Here is a 19,350-nt window from a genome sequence, read left to right on the forward strand (position 1 = left end):
CTGACAAATTTGTGCTGACAAAGCAAGAGATTTTACTGGGGAAAGGGCCCCTGGGTGGAGAACAGTAGGGTAAGGGAACCCAGGAGAACTGCTTTGCCACCTGACTCGTAGTCTCGGGTTTTATGGTGATGGGATCAGTTTCCAGGTTGTCTTTAGTCAATCATTCTGACTCAGAGTCCTTCCTGGTGGTGCATGCCTTGTTCAGCCAAGATGGATGCCAGTGAGGATTCTGGGAGGTGGTCAGACTTGTGGTCTCTCCTTTTGACCTTTCCCGAACTCTTCCGGTTGGTGGAGGCTTATTAGTTCCGAACTCTTCTGGTTGGTGGAGGCTTATTAGTTCCGTGTTCCTTAGCAGGACCTCCTGTGGTAAAACAACTCATGCAAATGGTTCCTATGGTGCCTGGCCAGGGTGGGCGGTTTCAGTCAGTGCTCCTTCCCTAACAGGTAGATGCTTGCGTTTTCATGCCTCTGTTGCTTGTTCTTCAGTTTATTACCATGCTTAACTTCTACTCAAACTGCATACACAGATTAAAATATTCCTTTCTGAAGTTTTATGAAAACTACGCCCAAAGAGGTTCCAAAACTCCTTCCTTTGCTCATGTTGAGTATTTTACATTCCACTGGTATAACCTTTATTACATTTAATCTTATTTCTCTGACAGAACAATGAGTTCCTTGAGGGTAGTGATACTGTCTTATTCAAATTTTGTAAAACTCCCAGGGCTACAAGGCATGGAAAATCATACTATGGTATTTGCATAATATTGGAAGTAAATAAATATGTGGAGCAGCTGAGGAATGAATAGTTACTTGTTCTTTCATGCTGATTTGTTCAATGACTTGTTATTCAGCTCCTCATACTTGTCCAGTCTCACACCTTATAGAAATCTCTCTTGTAGAAATCTTATGTGTCATTGTGAATTACTAAGTACAGAGGTATTTCTTATGAGTTTTCAGTTGTCTCTCCTCAATATTTGCTCTCCTCAGTATTTGCTGTCTGTAAATATATCTATCTTGAGTTACTTATATCAAAGAGACTAAAGATTTTAATAGAACTATTTTTCTTTGAAAATATTTAGTGTTCCATAAAATATTTTGTAAGATGTGAAGCATTATACAAATGCATTATTTTTTATTTTATTATTTGAAAATGATCATCACTGATTTAAAATGGTGAGGTAAATGAACACATTAAACTATGAAGGTTGATCTAAAATAATTAGATAATAATAGATGATTCATCAATTCTGACAGTTACAGTATCTGGAGACTCAATAGAGTGTAGTGCTTGTGTAACTTCTCTGGATGATCATGACTTATCAACAAAATGTTAAATTGTATCAGAAAACTCTGATTAGTAAAGGAGAGACTGGTGATAAGTTAGAAAGATTGCCAGCAAAATAAACTTCATCATTTCTGCCAGAGAAGTGACGTTCCTAAGAAACAGCCTGTGTACTTATTTCATTAATGTTGTGTATTCTGGCTTTGATATGGTGTCCTAAAGAATGTAAACAAATTTGTTACAAGCATTGACTACTTTGTCATATTATAATCAAATAAATCATAATAATAATAACAAATTGTCCAAACATTAATCATCAATTACCATAAATAAAAAACTCAGAAAATCTCTCCTTCAGGGAAAATAAATATCTAATATCTATTGCTGACATGTCTTGTTTTTGTAGATGTTTATGCCTTTGGCATGAAGCATATGTAACATTTAAAGAACAGGTATTCTTTGAAAATGTGGAAATGCATTTATTTCTTTTTTAAATCTTTCTTTACCCCACGAGTGACATTGGCTGTTTGTTTTTTTTTTTTTTCCTACAGGGGAAAATGTGCCTGTCATTCTAAATAAGGAAAAAGAAAATTTTTCCCTGTTTTGGGGATCTCAGAAAAATGAAAACTTAGTGAAGTAGCCAAGTCTTAAGGAGCATTTATAAATATGACTGTTTTCAAAGTAAATGAAGAGGTGGATTAGGGATATTAAGGTGGTTTTGCTCTACTGAAATTGAGACAGAAACATATTTTACCTAAATATAAGAGCTGAAATCTGTAATTTTACAAAACCGCTTCATAAAACTACATATTTTATATTTTGATTAAAGTATTTTTGCCTTTGGGATGTTTTTCTTTGTTATTTTATTTTTCTTCTTTATAGAATTGTTTGTGCATCTGTTCCATTTTTCAAATGCTAGCTATTGGAAGCATTTTTTTTCCCTTTGTCTGATAACTAGTTTCATGTAACAGTTTCAGCCTAGTAGTCATGCTACCATTTCCTACTTACATCTTTACATCCTAACTATATTCACTTGACAATATCTAAATTCTAGTTTTAATACAAAATACTGAAAACTGGGAGGAAGAATAGGTCTCATGATTAAACTGTTTGAAAAGAGATTAGATTAATTGGTCTTTTAGAGTAAAAAATTATTTAATACACTACTATGTATTATAAAATGCTATCATTCTAACTTGTTTTGTCAATACAATGGCTATAAATAGATAAATCACATCCTAAACATACCTGAAGTCTTAAAATGTATTGAAAAATATATTTTAATACTAATAATAATTTTGAGAAAGATACATTTTATAATCTCACAGAACTGCCTTAAAGAGAGAAATTCCACACTAAGGAAAAGTTAAATGAGTAAAAATATGCAACAACTACAATATATATTGATGTAATGTTATGTAAAACACACTGATTCTCATTTCCTTTATCTGTTCCTCCATGTTGGATTACTCCGAAATGCAGTCACTTAAAACAACAGTCATTTTATTGACTTCACAGATTCATGGGTCAGGAAATTGGTCAGGGTTTGACTGGGCAGTTCTGCTCCATTTAGCATTAGAAAGAGGAATATCTTGGCTGTATTCACTTGTAACAAAACTAGTGTGAAGTGTGCAAGAAGGTTCCTCCTGTATACTTGCTTTATTGGATGGACAATCTGCAAGGCTGTGCTCAGCCAGAGTCTCTCTTCCTCTCCAAGGCTTCTCCAATTGCTATCTTCAAGAAGATAGTCAACTTCCAAACATAAGGACACAGAAGATGCCAATTCTCATAAAGGCTAAGCCAGTAATTGACATTGTGTCATTTTCATGGTATTTATATAATGAAAGTAAAAGAACAGTGGACTTTGAAGGGAAGGGACATAGATTCCACTTTTCAATGGGAAGAAATATAATTAATATGTTGTTTTATAATAACTCAAACTATATTGTTGCTTTTTTTTTCCTCCTTGTCTTCCCTATGCATTTCTTTTTAAAACAGAAAAAAATGAAAGTGTCTCAGTCATGTCCAACTCTTTGTGACCCCATGGGCTATACAGTCTATGGAATTCTCTAGGAAAGAATACTGGAGTGGGTAGCCTTTCCCTTCTCCAGGGGATCTTCCCAACCCAGGGATCAAACCCAGGTCTCCTACATTGCAGGCAGATTCTTTACCAGCTGAGTCACAAGGGAAGCCCAAGAATATTGGATGGGTAGCTTATCCCTTTTCCAGCAGATCTTCCCAACCCAGAAATCAACCCTGGGTCTCCTGCATTGCAGGTGGATTCTTTACCAATTGAACTGTCAGGGAAGCCCTTAACAGAAAGACAATATCAATCTAAATATTTGTACATTCATGGTTTCTTTAAAAGATTTTTTGATGTGAAACATTTCTCATAGTCTTTATTGAATTTGTTTCAATATGGCTTTTGTTTTATGCTTTGATTTTTTGGCCGAAAGGCATGTGGAATCTTAGCTCCCTGGCCAGGAATCGAATCTGCACTCCTTGCATTGGAAAGCAAAGTCTCAACCACTGGACCACTGTGGAAATCCCTGTGCATTTGTATAGCATATGGTGATGCTAGTGGTAAAGACCCTGTCTGCCAATGCAGGAGCCATAAGAGAGGCAGGTTCAATCCTGGGTCAGGAAGATCCCCTGGAGGAGGAAATGGCAACCCACTCCAGTATTCTTGCCTACAGAATCCTATAGACATGGGAGCCTGGCAGGCTACAGTCCATAGAGTTGCAAAGAGTCAGACATGACTAAAGCAACATAGTATACATGATATTTAAATACGCTACAATTTTTATTAGCTTTTTTTCTGAAGTTCTCCATCATTTTGATGAAAACCATAGTAAACACACATTTTGAAACAAAATCAATTAGAGTATGGATTTTTCATTACTTTTGCATGTTTGTGTCTAGTCCTGGCTACCAGAAGCAGAAGAAAAACTACCTAAAAATAAACACAGTGGAACAGAATCCAGAGGCCAGAAACAAACCCAGGTAAATAAAGTCAGCTAACATTTAATAAAGGAGTCAAGAATACTTGATCAAGAAAAGGCAGTTCCTTCAATAAGTGTTATTAGAAAAATTGGATGTTTATAAGTAAAAAAATGAAACTAGACTCCATCTTAGAGCACTCATAAGAATTAGCTCAAAATGGATTAGAGATTTAAATGTAAGACTGAAAACCATACATCCCCTAAAAGAAAACATACGAAAAAACTTGTTAATATGGGTCTTTGCAATGATTTTTTTAATATAACAACTAAAGCATAAGAAACAAAGTAAAAAATAAATAAGCATGTGGTACTATATCAAACTGAAAAGATTCTGCAGAACAAAAGAAATGATCAACAAAATGAAAAACAATATAGAGAATGGGATGAATATTTGCAAACTATATATCTGATTGGGGTTAATATACAAATATATAAAGAAATATATGTGGGTATTATTGAAGGGCAGGGAGCCCTGGCGTGCTACAGTCCATGGGGTCACAAAGAGTCAGACATGACTTAGTGGCTGAACAAGAATAACATATAAAGAACTCATACAAATAACACAAATAATTCCATTTAAAAATGGACAAAGGACCTAAATATACATTTTGTAAAGAAGATATATGAATAGCCAACAGGTCCATTAAAAAGTGCTCAATACTACCAGTAATTAGGGAAACGTACATTAAAACCACTATATCTCCCCATGCCTATTAGAATGACCATTATCAAACAACAAGAGATTCAAAATGTTACTGAGGATGTGGAGGAGAGAGAACCCTTGTGTACTGTTGGTAGGAATGTGAATTGGTACAGATACTATGGAAGACAGTATGGATGTTACTCAAAAAGTTAAAAAGAGGATAACCATATGATACAGCAATTCCACATGATGTAGTTGAGAATATATCCAAAGAAAGTAAAAACACAGTATCAAAAAAAAAAAAAAAATCCTCATCTTTATGTTCATAGCAGCATTATGTTTCCAGAGGTTGGAAACAACCTGTGTCCACTGATGGAAGAATGGATAAAGAAACAGTAGTATTTATATACTTATATAAAATGGAATATTATCAGCCAAAAGAAAGAAATCTCACCATTTGTGACAACATAAATGGACCTTGAGGTATTTAGGCTAAGTCAAAAAAGCCAGGCAAAGAAATTCAAATACTGCATGGTATAATGTATATGAGGCATCTAAAACCAAAAACAAACAAAATCTCATAGAAAAAGAGATCAGATTAGTGATTACCAGAGGCAGAGCTTGCAGGATAATGCAAGTGGGCAAAGGTGGCCAAAAGATACAAATTTCCAGTTTTAAAAATGTAAGTACTGGGGTTGTCATGTACAGGATAATGACTATAGTTAATAGTGCTGGGTGATAGGCAGTGGTGGCGGTAGCGGGGTAGGGGGGGGAAGCAAAGAAACAACCAAACAAGAAACCCCTAAAAATTAGAAGGAAAAATAAAAATTTAAGAAAGAAATGGTATAGAAATTCAGCAGTGTGAAAACGTGTATGGGTGTTTGTATATTGGCTTATATTTGAATGACACATAAACAGGCAGTTTTAAAGAGGAAGACATGGACAAAAATAAGACACAGGAAAAGGTGCAGTGGAAGTATAAAGATAAACAGAAGCTAAAATTTGTGTACAAATGTTTAGGATTTTCTGTTCTTTTTTCTCCATATGGTTTGTTGAATAGTTTCCTAGTGTATAAAATACCAGAACTATGCCAAAGACATATTCAGTGCTCTGTGTGCATGTATGCTATGTCACTTCAGTCATGTCCAACTCTTTGTGACCTCATAGACTGTAGCCACCAGGCTCCTCTGTCCATGGGAGTCTCCAGGCAAGAATACTGGGGTAGGCTGCCATACCCTCTTCCAAGGACTCTTCCTGGTTCAATACTCTGATGGTTCCTCAAAGGGACAAAATTTCACTGAAGTTGAAAGAATAATTCAGAGATATTCTTAGTGTGTGCTAGATTGCTTGATATTACAGATGGTTCACTGGATGCTGAACTTTGTGTTAAGAGCCATGTACATCTGGCCACAGTGAGGTGGGAGAGAGAACAGGACAGACCAATTGGAGATACAGGCTGTGGACACCTTCTTCCATGAAAGAACAGTTCACATAAGAGGGGAAAAAAAAAAAAAAACAGACTTGGCTCTTAATTTGGCAGAGAAGTGTTAAAGAACAAAACGATCAGATCTTAAGAGTTGACAGCTATCTGTCTCTGGATTGCTGATGAAAAAATATCCAGAATTATTAATTACTAGCAATATGTTTGGAGAAGGCAATGGCACCCCACTCCAGTACTCTTGCCTGGAAAATCCCATTGGTGGAGGAGCCTGATAGGTTGCAGTCCATGGGGTCGCTAAGAGTTGGAGACAACTGAGCGACTTCAGTTTCACTTTCATGCACTGGAGAAGAAAATGACAACCCACTCCAGTGTTCTTGCCTGGAGAATCCCAGTGATGGGGGAGCCTGTTGGGCTGCCATCTATGGGGTCGCACAGAGTCGGACATGACTGAAGTGACTTAGGAGCAGCAGCAGAAGCAATATGTTTAAGTATCAGAAAGCAGCATAGATTAATTGCTAAATGAGTGGTATCTGCAAATCTTCAGAAGAAAGAGAAACTAGCAATGACTACTGTATCATGCATGTGTACACGTGTGTGTGCTCCATCAGTCAGTCATGTTCGACTGTTTGCAGCCCCTCAGACTGTGGTCCACCAGGCTCCTCTGCCCATGGAATTTTCCAGGCAAGTATACTGTAGTGGGTTTCCATTTCCTACTCCAGGGGATCTTCCCAACCCAGGGATCGAACCCACATCTCCTTTGTCTCCTGCATTGGCAGGCAGATTCTTTACCCACTGTGCCACGTGGGAAGCATGTGCATGGGCTTCCTGTTGTTCAGTCACCTCCAACTCTGTGCAACACCATGGACTACAGCACACCAGGCTTCCTTGTCCTTCACTATCTCCTGGAATTTGCTCCAGGCTTCCTGAAATATGACTATTTGGAAGTAGACTTTATAACAGCATCACTTAGATCAAGAAATCTGGAAGCTAGTCTTCTCAATATTAAGTCAATCAGAAATTACTAGTTGCTAGTCAGTAACTTTCTAAGTATTAGAAAGCATATTCTATATCAGCCATGAGGATAAAACCTGGATTGACTTTTTTAAAAAAAGAAGATCTCAGTTATCAAGGGACTCTGTGCAATGGGGACCATGAAAAATCAAAACAAGGATTGCATTGCAAGTAAAAATGGCTATAACATACAACATAAGGGTGGACTGAATATTATTGCAACAAATCTGTTTTGTTACACATTTGGAGAAAGGCTCAGAGCAGAGGCAATATCTGTGGTTTACTGCCGAACAGCAGTGTCCTACATAAAGCCAGGCACCTAGTAGGGGCTCAGAATTAGCTCAATAAATAAATAAATACATGGATAACTGAGAAATAAGAGCTGAGTCTGAAAAAAAAAAATCTTTAAAGTGTACTGGCAGGAAAGAGGTAAGAGATGGGTCTGTATGGAGGAAGCTTTCAGTCAAATGAAGGAAACATCTACAAAGGCATAACAAAGAGAGAAAGTTAATGTATCAATATGTAGCAAAGAACATTCAAGCACTGTGGCTGAGTTAGAGAACAAGTTATTTTAATTAAAAGGCTGAGAAAGGTAGCTGAGAATGTATTAAATGCAGAGGCAAGATCACAAAGGACCTTGGTAACCATGACTCAGATTTTGCATTGTTTTTTTTTTTTTTTTCCCACAGAACACAAAGGAGAGCCAGCGAGAGAGTTTGAACGCTAAAGGGACGTGATCAGATTTTCAATTTACAATGTTTCCCGTGATAGTAATGAGGAGAGTAGATTGGAAGTTTTCAAACCTGGAAGCAGAGAGAAGATCTCTGAACAGTTAGAGTAGATTAATAATGAAAGCTGAATTATCAGAGACAAAGAGCAAGTAGAAGAGGGCGACGAGTCAGAGTTCATCTGTTTACAGGAAATGGAGGAGGATTGAGATGCTTCTGCACTTCTGACTCGGGAGCCTGGATCAACGGGATGCTTTTATTGAGGGTACACAGAGGACAGTTATCAGGATTGAAACACCAGGGTTGGCGCGGTTTTATTTTGGCCACAATGGCTTTCAGGTACTTATGGACATTCCAAATGAAGAAACACAGTAATGCAAAATAAATGAATGCATTTGGAGTTCTCGATGCAGACCTTGATGGAGTTATATAAATCTGTGACTCATCAGTATATAGTGCAAGTCTTGAGTTGGGATGAAATCTGAGGGCATGTATAAAATGATAAGATTTGAAAAACAGAATGCAGCAGAATGTAGTATGAAAATAACATTTCAGGGTAGTTAGAAGACAAACCCATGAAAAATTGAGAATCAGGTGAGTGTGGCTGTGGAATTCGAGTAGAAGGAACCTAAATTTAATAGAGAAAAAGAACAACTATGCTGAAAGGCACAGAACTGTCAAGAAAATTCATGAAAGCTATTAATTGTATTCATGTGGAATTCAAAGAAGACTGTGTAGAGGAATTTTAAAACATGAAAAGGAAAAAAATTAAGATAACTTGTCTGAGGGGCTTGTGCAAAAAGAAAGGGAAAAAGGAGGGGAAAAATTAGACAAACAGGATTTTGCATTATTGGTAGGGAAAAAAAAGTCATAATAATGGTTATATATGTAACCATAATACAACAATACACACACAATTCAAAATGATGATAAATTGTATCTGATATGATTTTATATGGTGGATTTAAGTTTATGTTTAATTATACTATCTTAAAATGTAATTAATATATAGGTTAGCTTTTATAAAGGGCTTTCCTGAGTGGCTCAGCAGTAAAGAACCTGCCTGCTGTGCAGGAGATGTGGCAGGAACCACAGGTTCAACTACTGGGTCAGGAAGATCCCTTGGAGAAGGAAATAACAACCCACTCCAGTATTCTTAACTGGAAAATTGGATGGACAGGCCCATGGGGTCACAGAAGAACTGGACACAACTTCATGGCTAAATCACCACACAGCTTTTATAAACAGAATTGCCATTCAACCAAAAAAACCACATTTTCAATGTTTTAATAATAGAGCTCACTATATTTAGTTTTAAGGTAAATACATATACATACATATATACATACATATATATACAATAAACAGAGAAAGATCCATTATAATTGTACAATACATATCATATAATTATTAATATATAATTATTAATAATGTACAATAATTCATATATTGTATAATTATAAAATTAATTACAATTGTAATATATTGTATAATTATATAATTCCCATCACTTCATGGGAAATAGATGGGGAAACAGTGGAAACAGTGTCAGATTTTATTTTGGGGGGCTCCAAAATCACTGCAGATGGTGACTGCAGCCATGAAATCAAAAGATTCTTACTCCTTGGAAGAAAAATTATGAACAACCTAGATAGCATATTCAAAAGCAGAGACATTACTTTGCCAACAAAGGTCTGTCTAGTCAAGGCTATGGTTTTTCCAGTGGTCATGTATGGATGTGAGAGTTGGACTGGGAAGAAAGCTGAGTGCCAAAGAATTGATGCTTTTGAACTGTGGTGTTGGAGAAGACTCTTGAGAGTCCCTTGGACTGCAAGGAGATCCAACCAGTCCATTCTGAAGGAGATCAGCCCTGGGATTTCTTTGGAAGGAATGATGCTAAAGCTGAAACTCCAGTACTTTGGCCACCTCATGTGAAGAGTTGACTCATTGGAAAAGACTCTGATGCTGGGAAGGATTGGGGGCAAGAGGAGAAGGGGACAACAGAGGATGAGATAGCTGGATGGTATTACTGACCCGATGGATGTGAGTCTGAGTGAACTCCGGGAGTTGGTGATGGACAGGGAGGCCTGGTGTGCTGCGATTCATGGGGTTGCAAAGAGTCAGACACGACTGAGCAACTGAACTGAACTGAACTGAACTGAATTGGTAATTGTATAATTCATCCTCTGCATGAAGAAAATATACATGGATCTTACAATTTAAAAGTGTGAGAAATGAAATACTGCTGCCAAAATTAACAAAGATAAGCTGTGCTAAGTTCATCTTTGAAGACTTTCCATGATTTGAAAGTAAATGCAAATGTATTAAAATATTAATAGTTTTCAAAAATTTTTAATCTTACTAATTATGTATGAATTTTCTACTTATCAGATGATTCATTTGAATCTCAAACATGGATATTAGAGTGTATTTATAAATATACACACATATATCTAAAGTGAGGCTTCCCAGGTGACACACTGGTAAAGAATCTACCTGCCAATGCAGGAGATGTAGGAGACACAGGTTCAATCCTTGGGTCAGAAAGATCCCTCGGAGGAGGAAATGGCAACCCATGGAAATTTTCTTGCAGGGAGAATCCCATAGACAGTGGATCCTGGTGGGCTACAGTCCATGGTGTCACAAAGAGACATGACTGAGAGACTGAACACATACACATGCATATATCTAAAGTACTATAACAAGTGATATCCCAAGGTTAACAATGATATTTTTACCATTTTTCTCATACTTTATTAAAGCCTTATGTCAGGTTTCTAGGTTTCAAAAATTCTTATTTCAGCTGCCACTGAAACACTCTCTTGTAAACATAGCAAACTTACAGTGTTAAATTATTTGTCAAGAAGAAAAATAAAAATTAAAAGGAAATTCTCCTTTGAATTTCTAGAATTTTTGTAGACATTAGTAAGGCCAAACCCAATTGGTGAGAACTACAGGAAGAGAAGAGAAAAGAGGAGCAAATGCTAGTAGTTCTAAAACTTTGAACTTTTTAAAAGAAAAAAAAAAGGAAAAGACACAATAGACTGATTGCAGTACATCATATTCAGGGTGTTTATTTTTAGGTTGCATACTCTAATCACTGACAGTCTCCAAAGATGAACCCATCACAGTTTATCTTATCTTGAATGGGCAGATGTATTCAACCCCAGGGATTGCTTCCTTCTCTCATGAATTAAAACAATTGATTAAATGAAAAAGTCATCCTTACATAATCTAATTAATGTGATAGCAGCAGTTCAGGCGCTCAGTCAGTTCAGGCGCTGACTCTTTGTGACCCCATGAATCGTAGCATGCTGGGCCTCCCTGTCCATCACCAACTTCCGGAGTTTACTCAAACTCATGTCCATCGAGTCAGTGATGCCATCCAGCCATCTCATCCTCTGTTGTCCCCTCTTCCTCCTGCCCCAATTCCTCCCAGCATCAGAGTCTTTTCCAATGAGTCAGCTCTTGGCATGAGTTTCAGCTTTAGCATCAGTCCTTCCAATGAACACCCAGGACTGATCTCCTTTAGAATGGACTGTTTGGATCTCCTTGCAGTCCAAGGGACTCTCGAGAGTCTTCTCCAACACCACAGCTCAAAAGCATCAATTCTTCGGCACTCAGCTTTCTTCACAGTCCAACTCTTGCATCCATGCATGACCATTGGAAAAACCATAGCCTTGACTAGATGGATCTTTGTTGGCAAAGTAATGTCTCTGCTTTTGAATATGCTGTCTAGGTTGGTCATAACTTTCCTTGCAAGGAGTAAGCATCTTTTAATTTCATGGCTGCAGTCACCATCTGCAGTGATTTTGGAGCCCCCCAAAATACAGTCTGACACTGTTTCCACTGTTTCCCCCATCTATTTCCCATGAAGTGATGGGAACAGATGCCATGATGTTAGTTTTCTGAATGTTGAGCTTTAAGCCAGCTTTTTCACTCTCCTCTTTCACTTGTATCAAGAGGCTTTTTAGTTCCTCTTCACTTTCTGCCATAAGGGTGGTATCATCTTCATTTCTGAGGTTATTGATATTTCTCCTGGCAATCTTGATTCCAGCTTGTGCTTCTTCCAGTCCAGCGTTTCTCATGATGTACTCTGCACATAAGTTAAATAACCAGGCTGACAATATATAGCCTTGATGTACTCCTTTTCCTATTTGGAACCAGTCTGTTGTTCCATGTCCAGTTCTAACTGTTGCTTCCTGACGTGCATATAGGTTTCTCAAGAGGCAGGCCATAGGCAAACAGTAAACCATTGTTTTTGATTTTAGTCTTTAAAAACTCCTTTACTTGCATTTTGAATAGAAGGATACATTTGAAACAAAATGAAAATGTGATTTCTTAGGTTAAATATGGAATATGTTTTCCTAGTCATAGCATTCTGATAGAGTGAAGTATTTGCTTTTTCCACTTACAACAACATCCTTCCATCCCTCAGTAGGTCCTTTCCAATATACAAAGTGAAAATTTCCTTTGAAAGAAAATGACCTATTCTGAAACATTTGTGTCCAGTCCACTTAGGTATGGAGATAGAAGTGTCTCTTAGACACTTCTCAGTGAGCCAGGGATTGTCATCACATTGTCAGCACTTAGAATTTTTTAGAAATTCATGACTTGTTCCTGGTATATTAAGGTCAGAAGATTTACCTGTACTGTATTGAAGTTTTTCCAAATGTGCATTATCTGTCACCATTTCCAGACATGTATTTATTCATCAGTTCTTTATATTGATATATCAGTATATTACTTGGCCCAGAATTTAAGGAAGCCAAAAAATAAGCAAAATACCTATTTTCCTTGCCTAGAGAGATATGAAAATACACAGACATCAACCCAGTAGCGTGTACCACTACAGTTGTGGTTTTGTTTCTGTAAAAGAGCACAAGTCCTGTGTATTCTTTATTGGTATATTGTCCTGCTTTACTCAGTTTGTGGGTTTGGGGACTCACTAAATCATCCCTTCCATAATCCTCTGTTAAAAATAAAAATAGAAAAGTCTTCATCTTCAGAGAAAAACAAAAGTTTGTTGGGTATCTGGTCTAATGTCTGGGAAGAAAAAAAAATGACTATGGCAGGATCCTCCCCTTGTTTAAATTTGCCTTATTGGGAAAAGAAAGGCCAGTAGTAAATAGATGAAAGAATGGAGAGCATCAACCAGAACCCTAAACTAAAAGCAGGACGGTTTTCTGAAGATGATAGCATCAGAGCTAAAATTTGCAGGATCATTTGGATTGCACCAAGGGAGGAGAAGGGGATGACAGAGGATGAGATGGCTGGATGGCATCACTGACTCAATGGACGTGAGTCTGAGTGAACTCTGGGAGTTGGTGATGGACAGGGAGGCCTGGCGTGCTGCGATTCATGGGGTCGCAAAGAATTGGACATAACTGAGCGACTGAACTGAACTCAAGGGAAGAGGGGAGTAGAATTGGGACTCTTGATGGAAACATACACAAAAGCATAGACATTTGAATGAGAAAGTGAGGAATTCCAAACACAAAGACCTCTTATCTTAATATTCCTCACCTAAATCCTAATGAACCTGAAACAGATCCGTCTATTGTTCGCCCAAATCTGCTCTTCCCATATTCTTCCTAAACATAGGCCTAAATCAAATTCTCTCATCTCTCATAATCAATGCACCATTTAGTCTATTTGTTTCTGTCTCCAAAATGAATCTCATACCATCCACATCTATCATCCCAGGCATCCATCTAAGTCAGACCACATTCATTCTTTAATCCAAATTTTCAATAACCTCTGTCTGCCTCCCAAGCATCTACTTTTACTCATCTACAAATTATTTTCCACACAGCAGCAAGAGTAATATTTTCAAATTTAGCTAGGGTCATCCCTCTCTTTAAAACTCTTAAATGACTGTCTATTACACTAGAGATCAAACATAACCTCATAGCACTTACCTCTTCAGTTCCACAGTAACTCAATCGAAAATAACCTCACTTCACCGTTCCTAATTCTATACTCTCACTGGCTGTTACATTACTGCTTCTGTATCCTTCATAGCAGTTATCATTATCTGTATATGAAAAACTACAGACATAACTAAGGGCAGCTACATAAAATATTTAGGACTAAAGCCTAGCTAGTAAGAGAAGTGTAGATTTAACTACCGTGTCCAGTGTCTCTCTGTTTCACACTCGAGCCCTCTGTAAGGCTTCATGGCCACAGCAAAAATTATTTTTGTGCATTTTTCCCATTAAAACCCTTGTGTAAAGATATTTTTATTGATACAGTGGACAGTGGAAATAAGAAAATGTTAAGAAACTCTTAGATGTCCAGCAAAGCACTCAATTTGAAAATTATCCTTTGAGAAAACTGTGTTAAGATGTGACTTCAAAAGGAAATCATTTTACAATATTCTGCCATGAAGAAATTGACCTTTAAGTAATGGATAGCACACTTACTCTATATAAGAACACATTCTTCACACAAATGTGCCTGATATATCACTCCTGAGTTGATGCTGAAGTGTTATGGAATATTTTATCTTGAAAAGATGTTACTTTGAAAAGATTTCTAGAAGAGGTTTCTTTTTTGTTTTGATGTGTTATGTTTTTTTTTGTTTTGTTTTTTTGTTTTCATTTTAGAGAAGGGTGTAAATGACTATGGAGGAAAGCAGGAGACAAAAGTAGAGAAAATGTCAAGGTGTTGGAGGGTAGAGTGAAAGAAGAAAATGACAGAAAGTCTTGGAGAGGGCAGTGAGTGGATCATGAAGAGTGAGAAGCAGACAAAGGTGCTGTGAGGACCACCATATCCATGTATTTTGAATGAATACACCGTAGTTTAGCACTCATGTCCAAGGCTGCCTTAGATGCTCTCTCAAGTTTGTGCTTTTCATTGCAGGGAATTTTACCATATTGACGTACCTCAACCTTAGTAGGATCAGTTGATTTACAGTTATGATTGGTATTCAAAGCAAGTTTTCAATGGCAGCTCTGCTAACAGCAATAAAGCTTGCTAGGTCAAATGTTTCATCTTAATGAATAATTTATATTACACTAAGTCACATGTTTAGGTGTGGGGAGTATGACTGTAGGGTGAATATTTTGGAATGTGAATCTAGTTTCAAATTTCTACTTACATCAATTGAAGGAAAAGAAAAATAAGAGTTTAGTTTCCTTTCAAAGGAATAAAGAAGCCCTTGAAAAAGATAAAATAACTCCTATGACAAATGCAGAGGATTTCATCTTACATTTGTACATCTAAAAGTATGAAAACTCTTAATTGAAAAACAAAACTTTATAACATGTATCAAATCTAAGAATTACATAAAATTTCTTCTGAAAGCAAAAGTATATTTTAAACTAGGTCTGCCTAATAAACTATAGCTTGAGAACAAGTTAATCTTTTCTGGTTTCAAACCAGGATACAATAATCTACTGTAACAAAGTTGTTGAACAATCAAGGATTTTGCCATAACCAGGATATTCAGCAAGAAAGCAGGTTCTCTGTTTATCAGTATCCATTTCACTATTAGAGCAAAGCACTATATTTTCTCCTTCTGTCCCCTGCTCAGATATTTCAGACATTTCAAGGTTTCATAGAAATAAAATGCCACTGCATCTGTCAGCAATATTAGGTGCATCTGCTACACAGAGCCTGCTTCCACTGCCAGCATTGAAAGTACACAATAAATATTTACCGACATGAATTTATGTATTTACACACACATGATAAATATGGCATTTTCCCTAAAGGAGAGGTGATTAGAAAAGTAATAAACAGCTAACATTTGTGGAGTGCTTACTAAGTAAGGTGCTGTGTTAAATTATTTTATATCCATAATCTGACAGACACAGCGATGTAACCAGGTGAGTATATGTCCCTACGTGAGCTTGCAGCATTGTGGTTTGCTAATATTCATAACTTGTCCCAGGTCATGTTGCTTGTGAATAGCAGAGCAGGAATTTCTATTTATATGTTTGATGCAGACCCATGGTCTTAAGGACCTCTCTCTGTTTTGTAAATACTATTACTTAAAAAGAAATAGACAAGAGAAGCTATGATGAATGACTTCAAATTTTCCTCTATTGCTCCCAACTGTAGACAGATTCGAAAGACAGGGACCTGCTATCATATTCTCGTTAAGGTTGATTTTGTTAGTTTCTATAGGTCCATGGACTTCTTAGGGTCCTTGCTTATTTTCATTGAGGATCAGATGAATTTTCAAACTGTCATGTGTCTTCAGTCAGTTCAGTTCAGTTCAGTGGCTCAGTCGTGTCCAACTCTTTGCGACCCCATGAATCGCAGCACGCCAGGCTTCCCTGTCCATCACCATCTCCCAGAGTTCACTCAGACTCACATCCATCGAGTTGGTGATGCCATCCAGCCATCTCATCCTCTGTCGTCCCCTTCTCCTCCTGCCTCCAATGCCTCCCAGCATCAGAGTCTTTTCCAATGAGTCAACTCTTCGCATGAGGTGGCCAAAGTACTGGAGTTTCAGCTTTAGCATCAGTCCTTCCAAAGAAATCCCAGGGCTGATCTCATTTAGAATGGACTGGTTGGATCTCTTCGCAGTCCAAGGGACTCTCAGGAGTCTTCTCCAAACCACAGTTCAAAAGCATCAATTCTTCAGCGCTCAGCTTTCTTCACAGTCCAACTCTCACATCCATACATGACCACAGGAAAAACCATAGCCTTGACTAGACAGACCTTTGTTGGCAAAGTAATGTCTCTGCTTTTCAATATGCTATCTAGGTTGGTCATAACTTTCCTTCCAAGGAGTAAGCGTCTTTTAATTTCATGGCTGCAGTCACCATCTGCAGTGATTTTGGAGCCCAGAAAAATAAAGTCTGACACTGTTTCCACTGTTTCCCCATCTATTTCCCATGACGTGATGGGACCAGATGCCATGATCTTCATTTTCTGAATGTTGAGCTTTAAGCCAACTTTTTCACTCTCCTCTTTCACTTTCATCAAGAGGATTTTTAGTTCCTTTTCGCTTTCTGCCAGAAAGCTGGTGTCATCTGCATTTCTGAGGTTATTGATTTTTCTCCTGGCAATCTTGATTCCAGCTTGTGCTTCTTCCAGCCCAGCGTTTCTCATGATGTACTCTGCATAGAAGTTAAATAAGCAGGGTGACAATATACAGCCTTGACGTACTCCTTTTCCTATTTGGAACCAGTCTGTTGTTCCATGTCCAGTTCTAACTGTTGCTTCCTGACCTGCATACAAATTTCTCAAGAGGCAGATCAGGTGGTCTGGTATTCCCATATCTTTTAAAATTTTCCCCCGTTTATTGTGATCCACACAGTCAAAGGCTTTGACATAGTCAATAAAGCAGAAATAGATGCTTTTTTGGAAGTCTCTTGCTTTTTCCATGATCCAGCGGATGTTGGCATTTGATCTCTGGTTCCTTTGCCTTTTCTAAAACCAGCTTGAACATCAGGAAGTTCATGGTTCACATATTGCTGAAGCCTGTCTTGGAGAATTTTGAGCATTATTTTACTAGTGTGTGAGATGTGTGCAATTGTGTGCTAGTTTGAGCATTCTTTGGCATTGCCTTTCTTTGGGATTGAAATGAAAACTGCCCTTTTCCAGTCCTGTGGCCACTGCTGAGTTTTCCACATTTGCTGGCATACTGAGTGTAGCACTTTCACAGCATCATCTTTCAGGATTTGAAATAGCTCAACTGGAATTCCATCACCTCCACTAGCTTTGTTCGTAGTGATGCTTTCTAAGGCCCATTTGACTTCACATTCCAGGATGTCTGGGTCTAGGTGAGTGATCACATGATTGTGCTTATCTTGGCTATGAAGTTCTTTTTTGTACAGTTCTCTCAGCGCACGAGGGCCAAGAGGAGCTACTCCATGTTCAAGGTCAGGAGGGGCGGTCGTGAGGAGATACCCCTCATCCAAGGTAAGGAGCAGCAGCTGCGCTTTGCTGGAGCAGCCCTGAAGAGATACCCCACATCCAAGGTAAGAGAAACCTCTTCTTAATATCTTCTGCTTCTGTTAGGTCCATACCATTTCTGTCTTTTATCGAGCCCATCTTTGCATGAAATGTTCCCTTGGTATCTCTAATTTTCTTGACGAGATCTATAGTCTTTCCCATTCTGTTGCTTTCGTCTATTTCTTTGCATTGATTGCTGAGGAAGGCTTTCTTATCTCTCCTTGCTGTTCTTTAGAACTCTGCATTCAGATGTTTATATCTTTCCTTTTCTCCTTTCCTTTTCACTTCTCTTCTTTCACAGCTATTTGTAAGGCCGCCTCAGCCAGCCATTTTGCTTTTTTGCATTTCTTTTCCATGGGGATGGTCTTGATCCCTGTCTCCTGTACAATGTCACGAACCTCCATTCATAGTTCATCAGGCACTCTATCTATCAGATCTAGTCCCTTAAGTCTATTTCTCACTTCCACTGTATAATCATAAGGGATTTGATATAGGTCATACCTGAATGGTCTAGTGGTTTTCCCTATTTTCTTCAATTTAGGTCAGGGGAGGCGGCTCTGAGGAGCTATCTCCGCCCGAGGCCAGGGGCGGTGGAGAGGTCAAGCCCACATCCAAGGAGGGGCGGCTGCGCATGCACAGGAGGGTCGAGAGGAGCTACTCCATGTTCAGTGTCAGGAGGGGCGGCTGTGAGGAGATACCCCTCATCCACGGTAAGGAGCAGCAGCTGCGCTTTGCTAGAGCAGCCCTGAAGAGATACCCCACGTCCAAGTTTAGAGAAACCCAAGTAAGATGGTAGGTGTTGCGGAAAATTAGTCAATCTAATCACACAGATCACAGCCTTGTCTAGCTCAATTTCTCTTTGGTGCTGAATAATATTCCATTTTCTGGATGTACCATACTTTATTTATACATTTACCTACTGAAAAACACGTTGGTTGCTTTAAAGTTTTGGCCGTTATGAGTAAAGTTGTTGTAAAACTTTACAACATCCATGGGAGACATCTATGGGACATTTGTGTGTAAACATAAGCTTTCTACCTTTATGGGTAAATATCAAGGAATATTGTCATTGAATCATATGGTAAGTGTAGGTTTAGTTTTATAAGAAACTGCGAAACCCTCTTCCAGAGTGGCTGTACCACTTTGCATTCCCATCAGCAGTGGATGAGAGTTCCTGCTGCACTGTATCCCATCAATGGTCCAGATACTGACCATTCTAATAGGTATGCAGTAGTATCTCATGGTTGTTTGAATTAGCATTTCTCTGATGATATATGATGTGTAGCAATTCTTGATTTGCTTATTTGCCACCTATGTAATTTCTTCGGTGA

The sequence above is a fragment of the Bos javanicus genome, chromosome 12, assembly GCF_032452875.1.
Source record: "Bos javanicus breed banteng chromosome 12, ARS-OSU_banteng_1.0, whole genome shotgun sequence".
Classification (NCBI taxonomy): Eukaryota; Metazoa; Chordata; class Mammalia; order Artiodactyla; family Bovidae; genus Bos; species Bos javanicus.